The sequence below is a fragment of the Schistocerca gregaria genome, chromosome 1, assembly GCF_023897955.1.
Source record: "Schistocerca gregaria isolate iqSchGreg1 chromosome 1, iqSchGreg1.2, whole genome shotgun sequence".
NCBI lineage: Eukaryota > Metazoa > Arthropoda > Insecta > Orthoptera > Acrididae > Schistocerca > Schistocerca gregaria.
This window is the reverse complement of record NC_064920.1, coordinates 858,914,203-858,941,503: the sequence shown is the minus strand read 5'-3', so window position 1 is coordinate 858,941,503 and position 27,301 is coordinate 858,914,203. Positions and strand designations below refer to the sequence as shown.

At 44.4% G+C, this 27,301-nt stretch overlaps 1 protein-coding gene and 1 pseudogene across 7 annotated transcripts in view; one reads left to right on the top strand and one right to left on the bottom strand.

Annotated features, from left to right (window-relative positions):
* LOC126272780 (protein sidekick) overlaps nt 1-27,301 on the bottom strand; it is a 614,097-nt gene that overhangs the window by 318,007 nt on the left and 268,789 nt on the right. The gene's annotated exons all lie outside the window — the stretch shown is intronic.
* Nucleotides 6,982-7,099, top strand: LOC126288822 (5S ribosomal RNA; annotated as a pseudogene).

The following is a 27,301-nucleotide window of genomic DNA, read 5'->3' as shown; positions in this document are numbered from 1 at the left end:
CTGTAGATTTCGGCCGCGTAACGTTTCGATTTTGATATGCGATTACTAGTATTTAAAAGTCACATTACCCCAGATCCTTCCAGGATCCATTTCTACTTCTCGCTGATTTTATGTTAGAGTACACATCGAAAAAACCAAAACACGTGCTTTCTCCTCAAGTTCCCAACTACATCTGACGTAATTGTTATTGTTGCCGCGTCAACAATCCACAGTAATACCAACTTGTAGGTAATACCAACTCGTATTACGGCTGTTACTGTTTCCAGCCTTCTCAACCTTTTTCCTAGCCCTATCGCGTATCCTCACTCAGTCGGCATGTTATTCTGGATATTGTGTCCGTAACTATTTCCAGTGACAGTAACCAATCGTGTAAACGAACAATAAGTCTCCGCCTGTTTATACGCGCAATAGGTTTCTTTTGTTTACGATGAGAGTCAAGCGCACGAAGCCTCGGTCCCCAGCGTTGCGCTATAGCCTTAACGAAATTGAGACGGTTTTAAAATTACACACAACGCCATTATTCAGAGACATGCAAACACATTTACCCAGCTGATCTTCTTTGGCCTTTAAACCAATATTGTCTATAAAACTGTTGAGAATTACAAGTCAAATGCCTTGGGAAGCGTAACTCCATTGCTATAGTGATACTGAATTCCACGGTGCTTCTAAAATGTAAAGCTCCTGCGTTCTGACAGCATCATCACCGATTCTAGCCCATAGGAGACGCCAAAATAAATACAAACTTTTAATGGAGAATTGTCGCATATTGTTTTGGTTACGAGTTATCTGCGTTCAGCTCTGGGCCGAACAAACGTGCCTGTTCTGCGGCGCATAGCTCCATCGCGTTTTTTATGTCGTCTCGTCACCGGCTTTTCCTGGTCATAAAACACACGACGCGAAAAACTTTATCTTCCTATTTACTCAACGGGTCTTCGGTATTGCATCGTAATAATACACATGATGACTTATCTTTTCTCTTCTTAGTTCAGTGATCGTTAGCCGACTCGCCGCCTTATCTATGTGGAATTCAAGACCTGTGCACTAAAATCACGATGTATGTATGATAATCTTGTTGTGGACAAGCAGAGATTCTGCACTGAGCTGCTCGGTCATTATACTTACTTCCTAACTCTAAAGCTGCTTGGAAATGCCAGGATTCGAAAAGTAGCACATGTTTGTTGCATTAAACGTGAAAAATGGTCTGAATGTTTTAGTGCTTTCAGTTGTGCTCTCTAACATAAATAAAATGGATTTCCATTACGGGGATGACACAGTCTACGAAGAAGTCATAGGTGCCTTGAACTGTCGGGAAACAATGTGTCCGAAGCTCCATGAGTAACGTAGAGAACGAGACAGGCATCTGCTTGGGCATGACCCAGCTGCACTCATCATCACTCACGTATCCCTGAATATATATTAGCATATGTAGTATCTCATGTGCAGACATAGGACTTCCTTGTTTGTTTTAACACAACCTTTCCGGTACTGTTCATTAAGATTGCCCCATTATACAAGGTTTATTATTCAAAGAGATGACAGGAATGACCATTCGAAGCAAAGAAGTCTGATACTGATAAGCATGGGCTCTAAAATGCACGTAAGAGGTATGAGCACTTCTTCATCTTCGTTACTGTGAAACATATGTCTTCTATTGCAAGCTCTTTGTTTTCCATATTTTGAGAGGTGGTAGTAAACATGTGCATTCCTTAAGAGCAATGGACACCTGTTCATCTTCGCTGCTACGAAACACATCTCTTCTACTGAAGAAGTGCTCACAGCTTTTGAGATACGCACTTTGTTTTGGTCCGTACTATAATTTTCAAAACATGGAAAGCAAAAAGCTTGCAGTAGAAGAGATTTGTGTCACAATATCGAGAATGAACAAGTGACCATGTGTCTCACGGTATGCATCTGAGAGCCCATGTTTACTACACATTTTTTGCTTAGTGATCACTCCTGTCATGTCCTGAACATTGACCAGTTCTCCTTGGATACATGTGTGTAGGCGAACAAAGCAGATTGCGCAATTCTGTGACTGACAAAAATAACGAAGGCTGAAGAAGAGGTGATGTAAAATGTAGAATCGCAACAGAAAGTTAAGTAATTCTGAAAATGAGAAAACTGTTGACATCGAAAATAAATGTGTTATGAAGTCTTCACTGAAGGTGTTTGTTTGGAATTTGGAAATAAAACTGGACGATAAACGGTTCAGAGAAGAACGGAACAATAGCTTTGCGAATGAGGTCGTACAGAATAATGTTGAAGATTAGATGAACAGACAGGGTAACTAATGAGGAGGTACTGAATCGAACTAGGGAGAAAAGAAACTTAAGACATAAACTCGACGAAAAGAAGGGGAGTAAAAACTGTAGAGGGGAGACCAAAGCTACGAAGGTTCGAATGGATGTAGGTTGTAATAGTTAGCCACACGGGATTAGCCGAGCTGTCTAAGGCGCTGCAGTCATGGACTGTGCGCCTGATCCCGGCGGAGGTTCGAGCCCTCCTTCGGGCATGGGTGTGTGTGTTTGTACTTAGCATGATTTGGGTAAAATAGTATGTAAGCTTAGGGACTGATGACCTTTGCAGTTAAGTCCCATAAGATTTCACAGACATCTGAACATCTGTAATAGTTATGCAAAGACGGAGAGCTGCATAATACCAGACTCCATACTGAAGAAGACAACAACAAAGATTATATGGAATACCGAATGTATAAAGGCACTGTTTGTGTTTGAGACTCAAGTTACCCGGAGAAAAATGACTACGACAAGGATGAAATTCTCGTCAATAACGCGATCTCCAGAGGCAGCAGTAGCTCGCTTCAAGACGTTTAGAGACCCTCCCAACATTATTTGGGGGCGAAAAACGATATGAAATTTGATTGCCCGCCCCCTCGAAACATTTTAGTTCTCACTTTGTGGAACCAAGGAAGGAGAATGAAGTCGTGGTGCTTGGTATAAGGATCACTAGGGTAGGAAAAAAGAAGGGGTCGAATCTGTATTAGCTACTTACTGTTCCCACGACGCTGTGCAACGACAGCATGTACGAAGCGTGCTCCCGCTGTTCGTTACGAGAGCTCTCGGTTAGATTTGACGCACAGCAGATCCAGGTATGCAGAGGACTACATCGGCTGAGTAACGTTCACACAACGGGCGGCAGTTTGTGTACGATATAAGACTGGTTGCAGCCACGGCCCGGTAAGCCGCTTGCTATAGGGCGGAAGCGGGCGCTCGTGCTTGTTTAGCCCGGGTCTGGTTAGCGGGCGCAGCAGCAGCAGCAGCTCAGCGGGATTGAAACCCTGCAACAGAGGGGGGGTAAGGCGATACAGGGGGCTGGCCGGCCCAGAGAGCAAGGGCTGCAACTCGAGCAGGCGCGCCGCAGCTGCGCGGCCACCTCACAAGTGAACTGCGCACCGTCTCATCTCAACAAAAGGGTCCCCTCGTGTCGCCTCAAACTCTGCCCACATAGACACAAGCGCAGTGGCTACATTATTTACCTCGTAAACGCGTCTCCCGGCATGTCCATCCCAGTCTGAATGGTGACACACGCAGAGCCAGCGTTCGGTTCTGGAGGGTAAGGTGGCTCTCTCTCTCTCTATCTCTCTCTCTCTCTCTCTCTCTCTCTCTCTCTCTCTAGCGAAATATAACTTTCAGTCACCCTCACTACTGCTGGCCATCATTTTAATTACAATAAAAATAAAATAGTTTAAAATAGTAACATTTCGTTCGAATTAGTACGTAGTATTATCCATAAACCCTTTTCGAAGATAATGAATTACCTCGAAGAAAACGATTTATTGGCCAATAGCTAGCACGGGTTCAGGAAAAATCGTTCTTGTGAAATACAACTACCTCTCTATTCTCACGAAGTAATGAGTGCTATCGGGAGGGGTTATCAAATTTATTCCATATTTTTAGATTTTCAGAAGGTTATAAGTGTCATCAGATGATCAGAACCAATTGCAAAATGATTTAGACAAAATGCCTGTATTCTGCAAAAAGTGGAAATTGATTCTAAATAAAGAAAAGTGTGAAGTTATCCAAATGATTACTAAAAGAAATCCACTAAATTTCGGTTACACGATAAATCGCACAAATCTACAGACTGTAAATTCAACCAACTACTTATGGTTTACAATAACGAATAAATTCAATTGGAACGAGCACACAGATGATGATGTGGGTACAGCAAACCAATGACTGCGATTTACTGGTAGAACAGTTGGAAAATGCAACAGATCAAATAAACAGACTGCGCGCACCACGCTTGCCCGCCCTCTTCTGGAGTACTGCTGCGCAGTGTGGGACTGACGGAGGACATCGAAAAAGTTCAAAGAAGAGTAGCTCCTTTTGTATTAGCGCGGAAAAGGGGAGAGCGTGAAAAGGACACGATGCGTGAATTACGGTGGCGGTCATTCAAAGAAAGGCGTTTTTCGTTGCGGCAGAATCTTTTCGTGAAATTTCAATCATCAAATTGCTCCTCCGGATGCCAAAATATTTTATTAGCTCCCATCTGCATAGCGAGAAATGATCATCGTGATAAAATAAGAGAAATCAGAGCTCGCACAGAAATATTTTAAGGGCTCGTTTTTCCCGCGCGCTGTTAGAGAGTGGAACAGTAGAGAGATAGCTTGAAAGTGGTCCGAGGAACCCTCTGCCATGCGCTTAACTGTAGAAGCATGTAGAAGCAGCTGTCGATTTAAATGATAGTTTTGCCGAAACTTCCAAAAGAACTTCATTTCAGTGCAAAATTTCATTTGAAAAACATTTCTCTGAAAATTTAAGTCGCACATGTGTCATGCTATTGATTTAAGAATGACGATAGCAACAAACTGTAAAAGCTTTAATAAAGTTACAATTTACACGGTATAATATCGAATTGTGAAATCAACATCCTCAGTGTTACACAAGCACTTGCGACTGCGGAAACCAATCTGCAGAATATGGATTGCGAGCGTGTAAAGGGCAGGAATGCTGGATTTTTAGACTACGTTAGTTTCTCAGTTGAAGGTCTTTCCTCTTCTGCCTGGTCTTATTCAAATTCATGTGGTATGCAGTGCTTTATCTGTGGACTCACGAACCGTGTCGGGTGGATGTACTTTTGGCAGGAGGAACGATCAGCATATGAATAGGAGCGCCGGCTGAGCTGTAAGCTCATCCACGCGTTCTAGCACCTGGTAAGTATAAAAGTTTTTAGGAGGAAAGGGGAGGGGGGGGGGTGAATGGACAGCCTCCGTCCATCAATCTCTACACAGGGGCCATTGTGTTGTGCACGATTGTTGGCAAAGTTTTCGCTAAACTTTTAAGAAGCAAAATACCAACATACACTGAAGTCACAAAAGTCATGAAATACCTGCTAACATCGCGTCGGATCTCCTTTTGCGAAACGTAGTCCAGCAATTCGACGTGGCATGGACTCGACAAGTCGTTGGAAGTACCCAGCAGAAATATTTAGCCATGCCGCCTCTACAACCGTCCATAAATTGTGAAACTGCTCCCGGTGCAGGATTTTGTGCACGAACGAACCTCTAGGATACGTCCCACAAATGGTTCACATTGCTTTATCTGAGGTCATCAGTCCCCTAGACTTAGAACTACTGAAACCTAACTAACCTAAGGACATCACACACATCCATGCCCAAGGCAGGATTCGTACCTGCGACCGTAGCAGCAGCGCGGTTCCGGACTGAAGCGCCTAGAACCGCTCGGCCACAGCGGCCTGCTACGTCCCACAAATATTAGATGGGAGTCAGGTCGGGTGATGCTGGTGGCCAAATAATTCGTTCGAATGGTCCAGGATGTTAACCGTGAATAGGTGTGGCCCGGTGACAAGGCATCCTGTCATCCATGAAAATTGAACAGTTCTTTCGGAACATAAAGGCAATGAATCGCTGCAAATGGTATGAAAGTTCCCGAAAATAATCGATCCAGTTATACCAAAGGACCCAGTCCGTCCCATGTAATCAGAGTCCACACCATTTTGGAGTCACCACTAGCTTACACAGTGCATTCGGGAGGACGACGGTTCAATCCCGTCTCCGGCCATCATGATTTAGGTTTTCCGTGATTTCCCTAAATCGTTTCAGGCAAATGCCGGGATGGTTCCTTTGAAAGGGCACGGCCGATTTCCTTCCCAATCCTTCCCTAACCCGAGGTTGCGCTCCGTCTCTAATGACCTCGTTGTCGACGGGACGTTAAACACTAACCACCACCACCTTACACAGTGCCTTGCTGACAACATGGGTCCATTGCTTCGCATAGTCCGCGTCACACTAGAACCCTACCATCATCTCTTACCATATGAAATCGGGACTCTTCTGACCGGCTCACGGTTTTCCAGTCGCCGAAGGTGCAACCAATATGGTCATGACCCCAGGAGAGGCGCTGCAGGCGATGACGTGCTGTTAGCAAAGGCGCTCAACGTCGGTCGTCTGCTGCCCTAGTCCATTAACGCCAGATTTTGCCGCAGTGGCCTAACGGATACGGTCGTCGTACGTCTCACGCTGATTTTTGCGATTATTTCACGCATTGCTGCTTGTCTGTTGGCACTGACCACTCTACGCAAACGCCACTGCTGCTGGTCGTTAAGTGGAGGTTGTTGTCCATTGAGGCAATGCCTGAAATTTGGTATTCTCGGGTTACTCCTGACACTGTGGATCTCGGAATACTGAATTTCCTAACGATTTCCGAAAGGCAACTTCCCATTTTTAGCTCCAACTACTATTCCGCGTTCAAAGCCTGTTAACTCCCCTCGTGGGGCCATAATCATGGCGGAAAGCTTTTCTTATAAATCACTTGAGTACAAATGACAGCTTCGCCAGAGCAATGCCCTTTTATCCCTTGTGCACACGATACTACCGCCATCTGTATATGTGAATATCGCTGTCCAATGACTTGTCACATCGGCGCAAATTTTTTTCTCAATGACTCTCGAATGTGAGAAAGGAAAGTTTAATTTTTAATCAAATCCAGCTGCTTTAGTGCCAACGGCCTTGCCGCAGTGATAACACCGGTTCCCGACAGATCACCGAAGTTAAGCACTGTCGGACTGGGCTAGCATCTGGATGGGTGACCATCCGGTCTGCCGGTCGCTGTTGGCAAGCGGGGCTGCACTCAGCCCTTGTGAGGCAAACTAAGGAGCTACTTGATTGAGAAGTAGCGGCTCCTGTCTCGGAAACTGACATACGGGCGGGAGAGGCGTGTGCTTACCACATGCCCCTCCATATCCGCATCCAGTGACGTCTATTGTCTGAGGATGACACGGCGGCCGGTCGGTACCGTTGGGCCTTCATGGGCTGTTCGGGAGGAGTTTAGTTTAGCTGCTTTAGTATCCTTATACATATAAAAATATTACGAACGTTGGTAGTACAGCAAAATACTAGTCCTTCCTGCACTGGACTGTCAATTTTTGTATTCAACTCTATTGGAAGGATTTGATGTTACCTGGTAGATAGGTAATTAACTGAAAATAAGTCAGTTCTGTCTAGTGTGCCACCTGTGCTATTCGATGGAGTGTTTCTACTGCTTCATACCATTTAAAGCGAAACAATTCAGTCCCTTTGAAAACACACGTAGTGAGAAGCCTGATCGTGTATTTCGTTAGAATCACTCCTTTCAGTAGCCAGAACACACGATACTATACGGACGAGAGGCACGAACATTTGTGAATCTGTGATTGCTGCCAGTTCATCACAGTAATGGCAGCCAACAGATTACGCGAAACGGGGATAAAATTACGAGCTAAATTATGTTCGTTTGTGTGTACCGAAAATAACGGCATGTCTGAAACTGGCTACGAGCGAAACATGGGAAATGGAGATCATTGCCTCATTGTGACAGAGACTATTAGCGCAATCGAGAGCAACAGATTGAGAAGCGAAATTGTTGTCAAATGTTTCAAACAAGTGAAGAGGGCAACGTAAGCAGATACACTACCACGGAAAAATGTTTCAAAAATGATTTAACCTCAGTACAACTAGGACACGTTTTCTAAAAAAATGATGTTAGGCGAGAGTTAAGTGACTCACACTATAACTCATTAATGAGATAAAATGAAATGTCGCCAGTAACGTCTACAGTGCCTGAGCGAATTCTATATTCTTGTCTCTGTGATGAGATTTTTCTATCGCTGAAATACCTACAAAAGGAATCTATGTTGGCTACAGATGAAGTCATTAGACATCTGTTACTACTGGAAGAGTTGCGATCCCACAAAAGGTGACATTCATTCACAGGCATTATTTTGAACATTTTCTGAAACAGTTGCCATATGTTATATGCCTTCAGCGTAATAAAAACAATATACCTGAAAAGAGTCTACACGATCTGTACAGATTATACTTCATTCGGTGTATCCAACTTGCAGAGAAGGATTAGTATAGCCCTTTCAAAATTACTTGACTGTTGACGTCTATGACCGGCAGTGTTGCCACATCGGCTTTCGCTCGGTTAAAGGCGACCTGCGTACACGGCAGCTACTTTACAATGGTCAAACGGTGATCGTGTACCACGGGGCAATTTTGGAAGTGGCTGCCGAGAGGAATGTGACTAGTGGCAAGTGCGGCAGATGAAGTGTTTTGTAGCCCTGAATTTACACTGATGTCCTAACCACTGATGTGCAATGTATCCGACAAAACTGACGGCCAACAATCTGCAACAGAACTATTAATCAAGCTCGCTTTGTTTAAATCAGAGCAAACAAAAGACGGAAAATTTTCAGTTTCAGCACTAAAGGCGAACTGTAACTTATGGCTTTCAATGTTTAGCTGAAACTATCTTCATACTGGTTATACGAGCTGAAGCCATATCAACCGAGCAATCCTGGTCGACACTCGGTTACGGGTTATAGGGGACACACGCACGTTTGCAAATTCCAAATGAAAAAAAAGATAGGAGGGAAAACTATGAACAAATAATAAATAATTCGATGATGAAAATTGTGCGACAAAAGGTTAAAAAAATCACTTAAACCAATTAACTGAAAACAGTAATCAGAGTCAATTTGACATCAAAAACTTATATCACCTCATCTCACAATATTCGAACCTTGACGTTCTGCACATCAGAAATGTAACTTATCCATTGTGCTACGAAACCACTCAGCGTAATGTTGTTATATGCATCCATATATAGAACCAGTTGCAAAAATGATTTGCTGTCTTCAAAAATGTCGTGTGAAGCTTATCTATAGTAGACCAATCTATATGATTATACTGAAACATGGGACGCCGAATCACGCCTTGTGTGAAAGGATCCAGTAGTTTTTTGCTAGTGTTCAAAAATGGCTCTGAGCACTATGGGACTTAACATCTCAGGTCATGAGTCCCCTAGAACTTAGAACTACTTAAACCTAACTAACATAAGGACATGACACACATCCATGCCCGAGGCACGATTCGAGCCTGCGACCGTAGCGGTCGCGCGGTTCCAGACTGAAGCGCCTAAAACCGCTCGGCCACCAACGGCCGGCCACTAGCGTTGTGTATGAAACGTGAGCATTTCGTTAACGTCGTTTCGTGTGCGTGTTGTTTTGGAAGTGGTTATCATGTCGCAAAAAACACGAAATAAAGGGTCAGACCCAGGACTCGGGATCCGAACACATTAAGAACAAAAGCCTGAGAGGAACCGGAAGTGAACCGACCATCTGTTGTGGCATTTTGGCAATGGCGAACAGTTGGGACATGACGTTGAGCGCTGGGACTAGAGGACGACAGCTCCAGCGCGTGAAGTGTAAACTGCCAAGTGATTTTAGTCAGACTTTAGTCGTTCACATAGTATCTGCTCGCCAGTCTGCCCCTTTCAACGGTAGAAGGCTCATCGCATCTGGAAACATGGGAGAGATCTCTTTGAACGCCGCATTATTTGGGTGCTGATGGCAGAATTAAACAAATTCAGTTTCAAGAGGATTACTAGCCGTTGACACAGTAACTGTTTGTTAGCCTGCCTCACTTCACCGCATTAGGGAAACAAGGGAGACATGTGTTCGTGAGTGTTCGTGCAGTACACTGAGCATGTGCATGCTCTGTGTTTTCGCCCATCAGAACATAGCACGCATCACATGCCGCCCGCGGCACTGTCCAGCGTCGGTGGCAGAATTACATTCCTGGGCAGCTCGCCAAATGAGGCTCATTTGCGTCAGAATGTTGCCGGCGTCAGCCGTAGATCAACGTTGGCACAAATTTCAACACCTGCTCCGGGAAGATGGTTACTTTCGTTCATTGTTGCGCCTAAAAATTACAGATGTGTTGATTTCGATATTGCCGAGTCAGAGAGAAAATTCTCAACTGAGTTGACGAATTTACTCGTACTATCCGAGACATCACAGCAGTATAGGGCACACACAGACATACGCGGAGTCCTTATCTCCGTTTGGATGAAATGCTACTAGAGTAGAACTTAACATCACATTGTCAGTACTTACTTTGCGCTTAAAGTATAGTGCAGTTCAAATACACAACTGAGCATTGATAAAGAACGTGAAGATGAATGCGTTAAACGCCGGCCGTTGTGGCAGAGCGGTTCTTGGCGCTTCGGTCCGGAACCGCGCTGCTGCTACGGTCGCAGGTTCGAATCCTGCCTCGGGCATGGATGTGTGTGATGTCCTTAGATTAGTTAGGTTGAATTAGTTCAAAGTCTAGGGGACTGATGACCACAGATGTTAAGTCCTATAGCGCTCAGAGCCATTTGAATTCGTTAAACATACTGATGTCCCTGCCTACATTCGAGTTATGAATGCCCCACTTTTCTAATAAAAGTAAGTTATCGAGCAAACTCCCTTATGTATACCTTTGTGCCTTCAACTAGAGAGTGCTGTTCAAGAGACCATCTATTTATTATACACCTTCTATACTACACAGATATGTGAAGAGCGCCAATATGACCTGCATCCATGGGGTATATTTCGGTGGCGGCGATTACTGTCGTTAAAAGTTCTTTTATTCTTTCGTTTTTTGCTGTCGCACCATCGATTATTTACGTTAAATCTTAAAAGTAGCCAGTCAGCTCTTATTTGCAACCCAAGCACCGTCGATAAACTGTGAAGTACTTTAATCATTTTCGTCGCAAATCAATATTTTTTATTTGTAAATCATAGATGAAAGTCAATACGTCTTCTCAGTTTGTGACCATTAACGAATTACTTACGACAATTTACTCTCGTATCATAAGACCGGCTATTCTGAAATGAGATTAAAACGGTTAATTAGATGAGGAGGCTACAAGCAACTGTGAGAAACTTATGCCAACGGGAGCAATTTTATGGGGCAAAAAATCAACTCCCGTTTAACTATGACGAAAACACTCCAGTTCGTGAAAGAAAAAATTAAAAATATTTCATCTATCCGTCTCGATGATTGGAACTTTAAAAAAAATTAAAACCCTGCATTTACTGAGAAGAGTGAGTTTATTCACAACGTGCAAAAGACGGTATTGCGCTGGAATAATACCTGTCCACGAAAATCACATATTTAAATTGTACAAAATAACAAATACCACTAACAAAGAACTAGAAGCCATGTCATGTGAGTCACACAACTTTTCACGACAAAGGTCCTTTCATTATGTGTGATGATTTCATATTAGTTAACAAATGCTTTCAGCCTCTGTTTTTGCGAGCTTCAAAGAACTACAGTACATAAAATAATGAATCAAAGCGCTGGAAACGGTGCAAAGCCAGTAAATTACAGATTAAACAAATATTATTACTACTTACAAAACCGCCCGCGGTGACCGAACGGTTCTTATTCGCTTCAGTCCGGAACCGCGCGACTGCTACGGCTGCAGGTTCGAATCCTGCCTCGTTCACGTTCTAGGGGACTGATGACCTCACATGTTAGGTCCTATAGTGCTCAGAGCCATTTGAACAATTTTTACTACTTACAAACGACGGTTTGGTGGGTCGTACACAGCCCTCCAAGAAGTTCCTAGACTGATTTTATTCCTGGCGTATAAGCGATGTTAGCGCAGAAATTAACGGTGACAGCTTGCAACACATGTCCATTCGAGCAAGCAGTGTTAATAATGGACCTGCGGCTGTGCTGTATTAACGTTATTGTGACAAACCGCAAGCTCTAAAACAAGTGGTCAAGACCTTCGCCAAAATGTTTTGAAGGTAAGAAAAGGGTGTGCAAAATTTATTCCATATCCCGAACGAAAACAACGACGTGAGTTGACTGAAATAAAAAAGCCGGACAGTTCTTTCTGGGAAGAATCACCTTGTGTGACGACACGTGGTATTATTAATACGCATCTACCACAAAACGACAAGGTACAAAAATTTATGTATATTGTCAACACTTTGACGGCGATCAAGCCAATGTGTCTGGCGTGTTGAACAACATTCCAAAGGAGGACTTCTCTTACGGTATCACGTGGTTCTATGAACGCTCTTTGCGTTGCACTGAAGTTAGGGTGGCTATGTAGAACACCTGAAGCCATCTTACTTTTTCTTTATTTTTATTAATCCAGCCTCGAAATATTCTGGACTATTAGGAATGCTATTCTTGTACATCTGACTAACACAAAGCTTTTGTGCATAAAATCTTCATGGTTCGACGAAGCAGAATTTGAAACCTTTGCCTAATACTGGGTTTCTGTGTGAAGTTTTTATAATTTGGTAATTATTCTTCCTTCAGTATGATTTTGAGTGTGTGTTGGAGTAATTCACTTTATTTCTCACTTTTGCTCTTCGGGAAACGGTCTGTAGATTATTCTTGTAGTGGCCTTCTGACGCAGCACTTCTGGTCAGCCGGCCGCGGTGGTCTCGCGGTTCTAGGCGCTCAGTCCGGAACCGCGCGACTGCAGGTTCGAATCCTGCCTCGGGCATGGATGTGTGTGACGTCCTTAGGTTAGTTAGGTTTAAGTAGTTCTAAGTTCTAGGGGACTGATGACCACAGCAGTTAAGTCCCATAGTGCTCAGAGCCATTTGAACCATTTGAACTTCTGGTCAGCGTGGTCTTGTGCCGAGTTCGCGAATTAATGGGGTCTGAGATTTCTCAGCTTTTGCGTAAAATACACTCCTGGAAATTGAAATAAGAACACCGTGAATTCATTGTCCCAGGAAGGGGAAACTTTATTGACACATTCCTGGGGTCAGATACATGCACATGATCACACTGACAGAACCACAGGCACATAGACACAGGCAACAGAGCATGCACAATGTCGGCACTAGTACAGTGTATATCCACCTTTCGCAGCAATGCAGGCTGCTATTCTCCCATGGAGACGATCGTAGAGATGCTGGATGTAGTCCTGTGGAACGGCTAGCCATGCCATTTCCACCTGGCGCCTCAGTTGGACCAGCGTTCGTGCTGGACGTGCAGACCGCGTGAGGCGACGCTTCATCCAGTCCCAAACATGCTCAATGGGGGACAGATCCGGAGATCTTGCTGGCCAGGGTAGTTGACTTACACCTTCTAGAGCACGTTGGGTGGCACGGGATACATGCGGACGTGCATTGTCCTGTTGGAACAGCAAGTTCCCTTGCCGGTCTAGGAATGGTAGGACGATACGTTCGATGACGGTTTGGATGTACCGTGCACTATTCAGTGTCCCCTCGACGATCACCAGAGGTGTACGGCCAGTGTAGGAGATCGCTCCCCACACCATGATGCCGGGTGTTGGCCCTGTGTGCCTCGGTCGTATGCAGTCCTGATTGTAGCGCTCACCTGCACGGCGCCAAACACGCATACGACCATCATTGGCACCAAGGCAGAAGCGACTCTCATCGCTGAAGACGACACGTCTCCATTCGTCCCTCCATTCACGCCTGTCGCGACACCACTGGAGGCGGGCTGCACGATGTTGGAGCGTGAGCGGAAGACGGCCTAACGGTGTGCGGGACCGTAGCCCAGCTTCATGGAGACAGTTGCGAATGTTCCGCCGACCACTAGCGACAACTTCGATGTACTGTGGAGACCTCACGCCCCACGTGTTGAGCAATTCGGCGGTACGTCCACCCGGCCTCCCGCATGCCCACTATACGCCCTCGCTCAAAGTCCGTCAACTGCACATACGGTTCACGTCCACGCTGTCGCGGCATGCTACCATTGTTAAAGACTGCGATGGAGCTCCGTATGCCACGGCAAACTGGCTGACACTGACGGCGGCGGTGCACAAATGCTGCGCAGCTAGCGCCATTCGACGGCCAACACCGCGGTTCCTGGTGTGTCCGCTGTGCCGTGCGTGTGATCATTGCTTGTACAGCCCTCTCGCAGTGTCCGGAGCAAGTATGGTGGGTCTGACACATCGGTGTCAATGTGTTCTTTTTTCCATTTCCAGGAATGTACTCTTGCGGCTTCTTTGCGCAGATCTTGCGTCCAGATGTCCCAGGATAGATGCAACGCCCTTTCCTAGCGCCCTCTTCTGGATTGCTTGTAGGCGCAGTAAATTTGTGTCGGTAGTAATGCCCGAGACGACGGCTGCGTTTTCAAGAACTGGGCGAATCACAGCCTGAAATAGCGTCAGTCCGAGCTGGTGTGGCAGAGTTGATGTTGGAGTGAGCACTGGGTGTGTTAGTAGGAGTCTGCCTAGTGCTTTCCTGCTGATTTCTTCTATGTGCTGACGCCACGCCAATCTGCGAACGATCGTGATACACAAGTATTTGGGAGTGGTGCTCGAAGGTACAGGGCTTTCCCGCACCGAAACTGTCAGCACTGCGGACGGGATATGCCACTTGCTGGTTATTATTGCCTACTGCAGTGAACACTGCAGCTACGACTGTATACGGCATCATTATCGGCCTACAGAGGGCTCGCTCTGTTCGTGGTTCGTCTACTGAGTACAATGAACAGAGGGTTGGTCCGATATCGCTCGCTGGACGATCCACTGTTTGCCCGAACGTGTAGCGTCTTCCCTCCGAGATACGAGGCGTGTTTTTAAGTAAGTACCGTTTTGAAATTAAAAAAGACGTGCTAAGATATCTCAATAATTTTATTTTTACACGAAAGCCTATATCCTAATCTACTTTTCTACATAATTTCCGTCAATATTGGGGCACTTGTCATAACGTTCTACTAATTTTTTAATACCCTCCTCATAGAAGTCTGACGCCTGACTTGTTAACCACTGCATCACCACTGTTTTGACTTCATCATCGCCTTGAAGACGCTGACCGCCCAGGTGTTTCTTCAAGTGCAGGAACAGACGGTAGTCACTGGGCGCAAGATCGGGGCTGTACGGAGGATGATCTAGAGTTTCCCATCGAGAAGATGTGATGAGGTGTTTGGTCTGATTCGCCACATGCGGACGGGCATTATCTTGCAGTAAAACGATGCCCTTACACAACTTCCATGGACTGTTGCTTTGATTCTGGTGTTACGTAGGCGACCCATGTTTCATCGCCCGTAACAATTTGGCTTAAGAAATCATCACCGTCGTTGTGGTACCGCTCAAGGAAAGTCAATGCACTGTCTAAACGTTTGGTTTTGTGCACATCCGTCAACATTTTCGGTACCCAACGTGCGCACAATTTTTGGCAATTCAAGTGCTCGGTCACAATGCCATACAAAACACTACGAGAAACATTAGGAAAGTCATCCCGCAAGGATTTTCCACTTCCTGCACCAAGCTTGCATTAACGACCAAAGGACGCCCACTCCTTTGTTCACCATGCACATTTGTGCGGCCATCTTTAAATGTTGTCACCCACTTTCTTACCATTCCATCACTCATAATGTTTTCTCCGTAAACTGCACAGATCTCACGATGAATATAGATCGCTTTTAGGCCTTTAGCACTAAGAAATCTTATGACACCCCGTACTTCACAGCCGGCGGGACTCACGATTATCGGAGGCATCTTACTCAGTAAACAACGTAAAGAAGGAAGAATCAGAGCGTAATCGCGTCAGTGCGTAGATTAAGGTACAGGCTTTCATGTAAAAATAAAATAACTGAGATAGTTTAGCATGTCTTTTTTTTTAATTTGAAAACAGTACTTACTTAAAAAAACACGCCTCACAGCTTTCGAGGAGACTCGTGTGCTACGCCGGGACCCCTAGTCCAAGGGGTTGATCCACGTATATAATGTTTTTCGTCTGTAGTGACCTTGTTGTCAACATAAAGATTTGAAAAGAAAACAAATGCATATAATACACTACTGGCTATTAAAATTGCTACACCACGAAAGGAAATTTAACCGATAAGAAGAAGATGCTGTGATATGCAGATGGTTAGTTCTTCAGGGCATTCACACAAGGTTGGCGCCGGTGATGACACCTACAACGTTATGACATGAGGAAAGTTTCCAACTGACTTCTCATACACAAACAGCAGTTGACCAGCGTTGGCTGGTGAAACATTGTTGTGATGCCTCGTGTAAGAAGGAGAAATGCGTACCATCACGTTTCCGATTTTGATAATAGTCGGATTGTGGCCTATCGCGATTGCGGTTTATCGTATCGCGACATTGTTGCTCGCGTTGGTCGAGATCCAATGACTGTTAGCAGGATATGGAATCGGTGGGTTCAGGAGGGTAATACGGAACGCCATGCTGGATCCCAACGGCCTCGTATCACTAGCAGTCGAGATGACAGGCATCTTATACGCGTGGCTGTAAAGGATCGTGCAGCCACGTCTCGATCCCTGAGTCAACAGATGGGGACGTTTGCAAGACAACAACCATCTGCACAAACAGTTCAACGACGTTTGCAGCAGCATGGACTATCAGCTCGGAGACCATGGCTGCGGTTACCCTTGACGCTGCATCACAGACAGGAGCGCCTGCGATGGTGTACTCAATAACGAACCTGGGTGCACGAATTGCAAAACGTCATATTTTCGGATGAATCCAGGTTCTGTTTACAACATCATGATGGTCGCATACGTGTTTGGCGACATCGCGGCGAATGCACATTTGAAGCGTGTATTCGTCACCGCCATACTGGCGTATAACTTGGCATGATGGTAGGGGGTGCCACTGGTTATACGTCTCGGTCACCTCTTGTTCGCATTGACGGCACTTTGAACAGTGGACGTTAAGTTTCAGATGTGTTATGACCCGTGGCTCTACCCTTCATTCGATCCCTGCGAAACACTACATTTCAGCAGGATAATGCACAACAGCAAGTTGCAGGTCCTGTACAGGCCTTTCCGGATACAGAAAATGTTCGACTGCTGCCCTGGCACCACATTCTCCAGATCTCTCTCCAACTGAAAACGTCTGGTCAATGGTGGCCGAGCAACTGGCTCCTCACAATACGCCAGTCACTACTCTTGATGAACTGTGGTATCATGTTGAAGCTGCATGGGCAGCTGTACCTGTACACGCCATCCAAACACTGTTTGACTCAATGCCCAGGCGTATCAAGGCCGTTATTGCGGCCAATGGTCTTTGTTCTGGGTAGTGATTTGTCAGTATCTATGCATCCAAATTGCGTGAAAATGTAATCAAATATCAGTTCTAGTATAATATATTTGTCCAATGAACACCCGTTTATCATCTGCATTTCTTCTTGGTGTTGCAATTTTAATGGCCAGTAGAAAATGTAGCTTTTGGTCCATCCTCATAAGCGCAAGGTGGCACAGGACGCCGGAGACGTGTTAAACCCGGCGGGCGGCCTTGCTGACGGTTAACCACGGTTCAAGTAAATTCTGAGAGAAAGTCACAGCCCATGTCGTAGTCCACTACTTTCCAAACCGGGCCTCTGTTCACTCTGTGACATCAACAGGACGTAAAATTTTACGATTCCTCCCTTCCTTCTCGTAAGCTGTCCCCCACTCGCACTGCTCTGTTGAAAGAGACATAACACAAGGAGGAGGCTCGCCTGAGGCAGCGACGGTGCGGTGCAGCGGCAGCACGCGCTGCTGCCAGCCATGCGCGTCACGGAACAGACGAGACGAGCCGGGATGAGACAATTGGCGGCAGCTGCCGAGTGACCCGCCACGGGATCAACTGGCCGCCTCTCCGCTTACGTTCGTTCGCTGCAAACAAAGACCAGCCTCTCTACGTCTCCTCGTATTCTGCACGTCGCGATGTACACAGAGACTCGGCAGTACTTCACTGCGATGTTGCTCGACGCCTTGTGTGTGTTTGGGCTCAACGTTTACTCCCAAAGCAAGCCGCACTCCACCTTGATTTCAACGTCTCCTGGACGATGCAGCCATCGTAATCGGACAAGCCAACATTATCTACCGCAGGTATTCGATTTGTCATACCGGTCTCCTACCGGAGTAAAGATTTTTACCAGTAAATCTAGTCTCTGTTTACGTACATGAGAACGTCTCTGGCATTAGGTAGATAAATACGGTAGTAGTCTAAATGCTTTCGCCAATATTTATTTTACACGATGGCCGGAGAAAAAGACGATAGCAGACCAGAGATTTGAAACCGGTCCCATCGCGCCATCATCAAGTCCGTGTGACCCTGGTAGTTATTTGATGAGGCTTAGGGTCAGCATTAGCAACGATGCATTAACAAGGGCTATATAGCCATAATGAACTCTTCGATGCTTATGACATATTAGCGAATATTGCAATTTCAAATGATATGTAAGAGGCATATTTGCAGTTTTTTTAAGTACGAGGGTAATCCCAAAAGTAAGGTCTCCAATTTTTTTTATAAGTACATAGACCTGTTTATTTCTACAATGGTTTACATCAGTTTACAGCTTCAACCGTTAGGTATTTTTCGACATAATCACCATTTGGTTCAAATGACTCTGAGCACTATGGGACTTAACTTTTGAGGTCATCAGTCCCCTAGAACTTAGAACTTCTTAAACCTAAGTAACCTAAGGACATCACACACACCCATGGCCGAGGCAGGGTTCGAAATTGAAGCGCCTAGAACCGCACGGCCACTCCGGCCGGCATAATCACCATTTCTGTCGATACATTTTTGTAGACGCTGTCGCAGTTTTTGTATGCCCACGTCATACCATCTCGCCGCCATGCTGTTCAGAATGTTATGAACCTCTTCTTTCAGCTCGTCGTCGGGGCTGAATCGCTGGGACCACAATTAACGTTGACAGGTACTGTGAGGCTCTGAAAAAACTCAAACGAGCAATTCAGAACCGGAGAAGAGGAATGTTGAGCACGGGCGTACACGTTCTCCATGACGACGATCGCGCACACATCGCTCGGCAAACCGTTGCTCTCCTGCAACAGTTTCAGTGGAACATAATCACCCATCCACCCTATAGCCCTGGCGCCCAGTGACTATCACATGTTACCTAGGTTAAAAGAACATTTGGCCGGAAAGCGATTCAGCTCCGACGACGAGGATGAAAGAAGAGGTTCATAACTTAATGTAGGTTGATTCTTACAAAGAAGAAAACAGCAACCAGCCACTATTAATACTGCTATTTATTTAAGTGAATAGCGCCGTAACCGGTTTCGAACTGAAAAGTTCATCTTCAGACGGCTGTTCACAATATTTATAAGACGCACTTTACATAATTATCAGTTTTTGATATTTATGTTTCCACTGAAGCAAAATATTCTTGGTGTGTTGGTGCCCTACGGTAGAAAACAGTGTTATAAGCGTCCTATGTGGACATACTAACCTCCAAACGATGAAATACAGAGTAAACAAATATGTCAGGTTAAGTGGTTACAGTACTTAAAAATGGCGCGAAAATTTTTTGCGAAGTTGCAGGATTGCATTTTTTCAAATATTGTATAATATATGCGGCACTTATTTGATTTGCAAATGACCATATTGTGCAAAGCAACACGAACAACGAAAGAAACAGGTCAATGTACTTATAAAAAAATGGGAGACCTTACTTTTGGGGTTACCCTCGAAGTAATCAAAGCACACCGTAAACTGAAGTAATCTCTGAATAAAACAAGTTTTTCTCATTTTTTAAAAGTTTTATTAACCTTCAAAATAAAGAAGACAGTTCATCAAAGTACCAGGATTCTCAAAGAATTCTAACAGTAAATTTTTGGACACCTCTGCCTCAATGCATTGGGCTGTATCCTATCAACTTGTCCCTTCATTCCGTAAAGGTAAGCCTTTTTTCATATAAATTTAATCTTCAACACTCTTCCGTGGCACCGCATTTCAGAAGCTTGTATTGTCTGTGCTCTTTGTTCTCCACGTTTTACTTCCATGTAAATTCGTGTTGGCCATTGATTATGTGTCCGTACATATATTCCACATGGAATTTGTTATTGCCAATGTAACGAATTCAGAAGAAACTGAAGCACTCGTTCAGTGAACACCAGACGGTAAAGCGATATGCACTTGCATAGCATTTCCTTACTCACTGTATACAGAGGTATGCACTAATCAATAAGTTTCATTTTCAATAGGCTTGCAGAACTGAAAACTACAGTTACAACCTACAAGTACTTAATTCCAAGTTGAAAGCACTATATTCTATACGAATTCCTTGCAGTAGCTGAGAACTTTCCCCTCAAATGTCTTCTTTATTCTTATATTCTCTTTAAGTTTTTCCGTTTCTTATCGATTCTTTCGCTCATAAGTTTTCAATCAGTATTATGTAAACTATGTACTGATTCGTTCCATGAGCAAGTTCCTGCGGAACCTGATAGGCAAATAAAATCAAAACAAAACAAGGCAACATTCCATAAAAATGCTCTCAAGTGAAGGTTTTTTATCAAAATAAATTTACATTATATGTTAACACCCTTCCCTCTTTCTGAAGTACTTTTCTTTTTATTGCTAGTCCGTATTTTATTTTCTCTTTACCTCTACCGTCGTCAGCTGTATTACTGTCCAAAGGCTCGTAGGGAAGTTGTTCTACCCGTACTACTTTCAGTGTATCGTTTCCCAATCCCCTCAGCGTCACCTGATTTAATTCGGTTACAACCCATCACATTCGTTTTACCTTTGTTCACATTCATCTTATAAACGCGTATCAATAAACTATTAATTCCATTCAACTGAAATTATGAAAAAACTGCCTATATGTAATGCTTTGTTATATTCACAAACATTGAAATTTCAGTGACTTAATTTCTCATGCTCCCTAGTACCGCATCGAAGGGCTTCCCAGCACAACAATGGCGACTCTAACGATGACCCATGATGATGCCAGAATCCAGGTCGACAGCTTGGATGTCTATACGAATGAGAGCTTGAGAGCAGAGATGCGGCAACAGATACAGCTACGGAACGTCTATTCCCAATACTAATACTTTAGCAGCTACGGACCCGGGAATAGAACTCTCCACCGAAAATAATAGAGAAGATTATGACGAACGGTGGTGGAAATCGTGAAGGTAACGGCCTTCAGTTCCTGCAGTTCGAGGATTGCTCGTCGCTTGCGCTGATTTACAATAATCTGGTTGACATGGCAAGAATACCGCGTAATCCGATAAAAGTAGTTTGCAATTCCAGTCGGCGTTAATTAGGCGCCGAATCCGTCCTCTGGCAGAACTCGAGCTTGGGTCGACAGCGCAATTGAATAATTGCGAAGCTAAACTCTGGATGGCTCGATATGAAGTTTGGCTCCTTTCAAGGCAGAAACGGTAAAGTTATCCCTTTGAAGTTGAAAGGCCACGAAACGAAACGAGAAAAAATCCTTTGTACGTCTTAAACAAGTGGCACTCACGAAACGTTTCAGCAGCTCACTGAGACCCACCGTGTTAAAAGAGAAAAGTCGCTCACGCATTCATACGAAGAGAATAAATCCGCAACAATTTATGTCAAAATCAGTGTTCGGAAAAGATCATCAGTACTTGTTCTTCCAAGCATCTTAGTGGGGAAATGAATTCCAAGATGCCGACAAACTCTGACAACGTTGCACATAATCAAACTCAGCTGGATTCACAGCTGCCTACACTAACATGGAATGTTTGGAGTTTTCCAGCTGTTAGTAACGGCCGGCCGCTGTGTCCGAACGGTTCTAGGGGCTTCAGTCCGGAACCGCGGCAGTTCTAAGTGTAGAGGACTGACGACTTCAGATGTTAAGTCCCATAGTGCTTAGAGCCATTTGTTAGTAACGTAAATTCGCATCACATGGTTGGCTGGGGGTCCCTCAAAATGGTTTGCATTCTGTCAAGTGGAAGGCATCTCAGCTACTTGCGCTCCCTTAACCTACCGCAGTAGTCTATCCGTGTCCGCCCCCGGTAGCTGAGTGGTCAGCGCGACAGAATATCAATCCTAAGAGACCGGGTTCGATTCCCGGCTGGGTTGGATATTTTCTTCATTCAGGGATTGGGTGTTGTCCTAATCGCCATCATTTCATCCCCATCGACGTGCAAGTCAAATCGCAAGACTTGCACCTGGGGAACGGTCTACCCGACGGGAGGCCGTCACACGACATTAAAAAAAGAAAAGAAAAAATCTATATGTGGAAAGGTGACGTCCAGTTAATTTGGAACCCGAACCACGTATCGTTCCTGCTATGTATTCACAGCACTAAGAGGTGAAGGGCAGCGTAAAGCCAGACAGAAAAATTCCACTGTCTAACCGGGATCCCAAGCCGCTACTTCACGGTGTCCAGGGTCGCATTTTGTCACTAGGCGGCCAAGTCAGTTGCATTTGCCATTTGAATTTGCGTTCACTGTTCTGCTGTGCCATGCCAACGGTCGATTCAATTTTCAGGGGAAATAATCTGAATTTCTGATTTGTAGCTCAATTTTCAACAATTAGTTCCTTGATTGCGCGATATAATTCATTTGTGCAGTGGGTATGGATGGTTACGAGGACAAAGTAGGCAGACGTGACAATAGCAAGTGGCAAGCGTAAACTAATAGTTGCTGACAAATCATGGGCATAGATAACAATCAAAAAATTAACACCACAACAACTGCGCAATCCTTGAGAGTTATTATTATTATTTTCAAAAGCATTTCACCAGCATATCTAAAGGAATGATAATACCGAGACCAAGAAAATAATTATATAATATAGACATGAACGTTGCCTACCAGGCATCTTTTGCGATGAGTGCCAGCTGAAGTTTCCTGAGATGCTGCGCGAAGACTCGTTCCCACAACCTTGGCTTTTTGCAAGCGGACAATATCCAGGCATGACCTACGACCTCACTTCCACTTCTATCATAGCCCCCGTTCTCATGACTGTATAATACTCAGTGTGTCTGTTCCGTGCAAAGTCGCTAATCCTACTATTCTGTGTATACACGGCGATTCAGTCGCCTCTGCCGATTTCATTTTATGCAACGCACAATATTATATTTGGCCTTCAAAAACCACGCGCGAGATTTTCATATTCTCTTTCTCGCTGCACGGAAACTATTAGTCCTACAGGAAAAATGAACAGGATCTTTTTGTAGTAAATTTAATTTAGTCAAATGTTGTACAGGAATAAGTTTTCGCTGGAGTTCACGGTTTTCAAGTCAAAATTGACCTTCAACTGAATTTCTACCTCCAACACTCATCCCATGTTGCTCGTGGCACAGCCTCCTACTACTGTACAAAACGTTCCGACTACACGAATTATTCATTTTCGACCACACAAACTCTTTTAAATATTCGACTTTCTTTGCTCTCAACTGACTGGGTTATTAAGCCACCAGCACAGACGGCTGTTTCGTTAACATTACTAATTTAAACGTGCCCGTGAGGGTAATGAAAGAAAAACTACTTTTGTAATTTATTTATGTTTCCTGTCACTTTCTCTTTAGGACCAATAGTTCGCGCGTGGTTTTGAACGCTAGATACATTTTTGTGGGTTGCATAAATCGACGTCGATAGGGCATGTCAATCACACTGTATTTTAAGATATCAAAAAAAATTTCCCGATGTTGACAGAAAGCAATGAGCAACTGTTTTGCTGTATAGTTAACAGTCGCACTTAAGAAAATATATTTTTATTTCGAAATAGGACAACGCAGTTTTTAACGGTATTCGACAAACGTACTACGAGCGCTCAGTAAGTAACAAAACACACTTTTTTCTGGGACAATTTCGGTTGAAAAATTCGGAATTAAGTATGGGACATATTGGAATATTCTCGCTTGTTCCTGTAGTTCCATGAAGTTCCAATAGATGGCGATGGTACACGAAGCCAAAACGGCATCTGTAACGGAGGTGGGTTCCAGGCAGAGAGCTGTCATTGGGTTCCATCTCTTTTCGAAAATATCGCTTTGATATAACGAACCGATAATGAAATATTAGGGCTACTCGGATTAAAGGCTACCTTCTCAAATAAACAAAGACGAGTCCCTCACTCACGAATCAGAGGCCATTGGTTTCTTGTGTTAGCGAATATGGTTTTTCGTCGACTTTCCGCAGCCTGAACACCACGTGCTGGCGGCTTGTGCAGCCTTAGGCACGTGTCAGTGCTGTTACGGCAGAGTAAGGAAGGAAACTAAACAAGACGATGAAACGCCGGACCCGCACGTTAGCTGTTCCTCACGAAAAAGTTCTGCCTCTACATTTTCATTTGACGAAAGCTCACAGAAAGTAATGTCCGACTTCATACATTCCATGTTACACACATACCGATATGCATTTGTGGCCACGTAATCCACGTAAAACACATTCTCAACAACTGTAAAATCACTCCGTATCCCACTTTCACTACTTGAATGTGCACACCAAAATGCGTTGCTGGAATACTGAGAAATGGTGGAGTGGTCTTTTAACAGAATGGAGAGCTGCACATCCCAAGCGGCAAGTGGTTCGGCTCCTCAAAACTGGGCACCGAATCAGTCGTGGCTGCGATATTGCATGGGCGACAACTTTCTCCACTACACTGTCGTTGCTAAGTCTGTACACAAAACGCGCAATGGACTAATTGCATGGACAGGTATAAGAGATTTGGCACAGTGACGCAACAGGGACATGGCAGCGAGGACGCGCGCACTGAGCCCAATTTCCGCTGCGGGCAGTTTTGTAAAGGGTGATAAATGAGGTATCAAGCACGGTGGCTATACATGACCAGAGTTGAAATCCTCACCCGAGTATCCAGACCTAGTTTTAATGTGTTTGTGTGCAGGGAGGGGGGGGGGGGGGGTAGGGAGGAGCGGCGCAAAGTCGCAGTTTATGCAGATAGTCAGTGATCCTAGTTATGCCAATGCTTGGGGATTAAGATACTCACATGATAAGGTAACAGACGCTAGCTACGCTAACAGCAAAGTGCGGTTTAAGTTAACGGTAGTATTTTTAAATATGAGTTATGCAGGAGAATCGGAGAGCTGCGAGTAGCAATCGCCCTCTGAGAGTCCCGTCTAAACTTAATTATGTATGCAGATAGTTCATTTACAACATTTTATGTGAGTTAGCGTGCATCAAAATATGTAACATAAATGGCGGCATCTTTTGATAGCACTGACTTAGAAGCTTAAATTCTTTACACCACCAAGGGACCGTAGACCTTAGTATTTGACATAAATTACAACTTGATACCTCAATTAGTTCCTGAGAAAAGTAGTCTTCACTTAAACAGAGGAGCAGACAGACAATAAAGTGATCCTAAAGTGGTTCAGTTTTTACCAAGTAAGGTAAGGAACTCTAAAAATTAATAACGAAAGAGAGCAAATGGCAAAATTTAATCTTTTAATACCATTCCTGACAGATCAGAATAGTTGTTGAGAGTAGAACATTTGTTTGTACAGCGATAGCCCTTCAGAATACTACATTATGTTATCTCTCAAGGTTTAAACGATTCTCTTTTTGGTCCCCATACAATAACCTTAATTGGGGTAGCTCAGATGGTAGAGCACTTGCCCGCGAAAGGCAAAAGTCCTGAGTTCGGGTCTCGGTCCGGCACACAGTTTTAAGCTGCCGAGAAGTTTCATATCAGCGCACACTCCGCTGCAGAGTGAAAATCTCATTCTGGATCTTAAAAAATATTTTTCAAAATGCCTGCCTTTAATAGGCACCAGCAGAAGCCGTCCGGGTTATTCTAACTCACTACGCTGAAGAAGTACGAGTGTCTCCGTTCTTTCCACACAAAACTGGCTGACTGTTGTTCTCATAACAAACCCACACACACTTCATTAGTGTCATCACCAGTCCCCATTCTTCAATACGCTCAGATCTCAGTGTAGACAGCGCGCTCTGCTAGGACGGAGTGCGTATCTTGGCGTCGCCGTGCCAGTATCTCGTAACTGCTTTTCCCCCAAACGTGCATCAGCGTAGGACGGTGGTGACGACCAGTAACAGCGTTGTGCAGCTGCAGGCATCCAGCAGTGGCCACGTCGATGCTATTAATTACCGTGAAGCGTCATGTTCCGCCGCTCCGTCGTAAAAACGTAATAAGTGCTCGCCGCTGCCACGCCACTAACGACACAGCCGTCAAAGCTCCATTACCGGCTATGGCCTCCCCACGCTACCTTATCGGGCACTCTGACCCTGCGCAGCGTCAAGTGCATACGCCTTTTACTCCGTTCAACATTTCTTCCTAGCACTGCTTAGTGAGACGCTTTAGGAAAGGATGAAAACTGTATTTGCACCTTCTCTGCATATTTATGTAAATAATTATTTAAAATCGTCGCCATCAATACGGTATATGAAGGAACGGCTGAAACCCACTAGTCCTCTTCGCTTGTGTCGAACAACACATTCCACCACATCAGATGCATTTTTCAAATAAATAAAATGGACCTGACTTTGTCTCAATTTCACAAGCAACATCATCACTTAACAAATTGACTATCGTCCTTGTGTCTGTACAGGAATGTACTTTCATCGTTATATCTAAATACGCCTCACAATATAACGACGTCCACGGCAAGTTATAATTAGCCTGAAAGAAAAATTTACACTTATCCTTCCCAAATGGCAAACTAGTTACGTGCCTATGTTAATGAATACTGTTCAGAATTTTAACTTTAAATTCCACGCGAAGTTATTTTTATTAGTATTATTTTATCATGAACAGAAAATATTATCTTTATCGAAAGAAAACCTGTGTGGAATTATGCCAGATAGCGAATATGTGGAAGAAACTCGTCTGACATTTGGTGTGCCGAGTAGCATAACTGTTGCTATGAAAGGTGTGCCCGCATCTCGTGGTCGTGCGGTAGCGTTCTTGCTTCCCGCGCCCGGGTTCCCGGGTTCGATTCCCGGCGGGGTCAGGGATTTTCTCTGCCTCGTGATGGCTGGGTGTTGTTTGTTGTCCTTAGGTTAGTTAGGTTTAAGTAGTTCTAAGTTCTAGTGCTCAGAGCCATTTGAACCATGAAAGGTGCTAAAACTGCAACTGTTGGTATAACATGTTGCGCTGATGGTACTAAATCCAATGATTATTTTCAAGCACAAAACAATGCTAAAACCTTCTGAAATACCGCCAGGTATTCTTGTTCACGTACATGACACGGATTGAATGGTCGAGGCTGGTACACAGCAGTGTGTGGGAGAAAAGGAAAGGTGCTTCATTGATGAAGAGTTCCCTTCTTGTGCTAGATCAGTTTAGTAGTCATT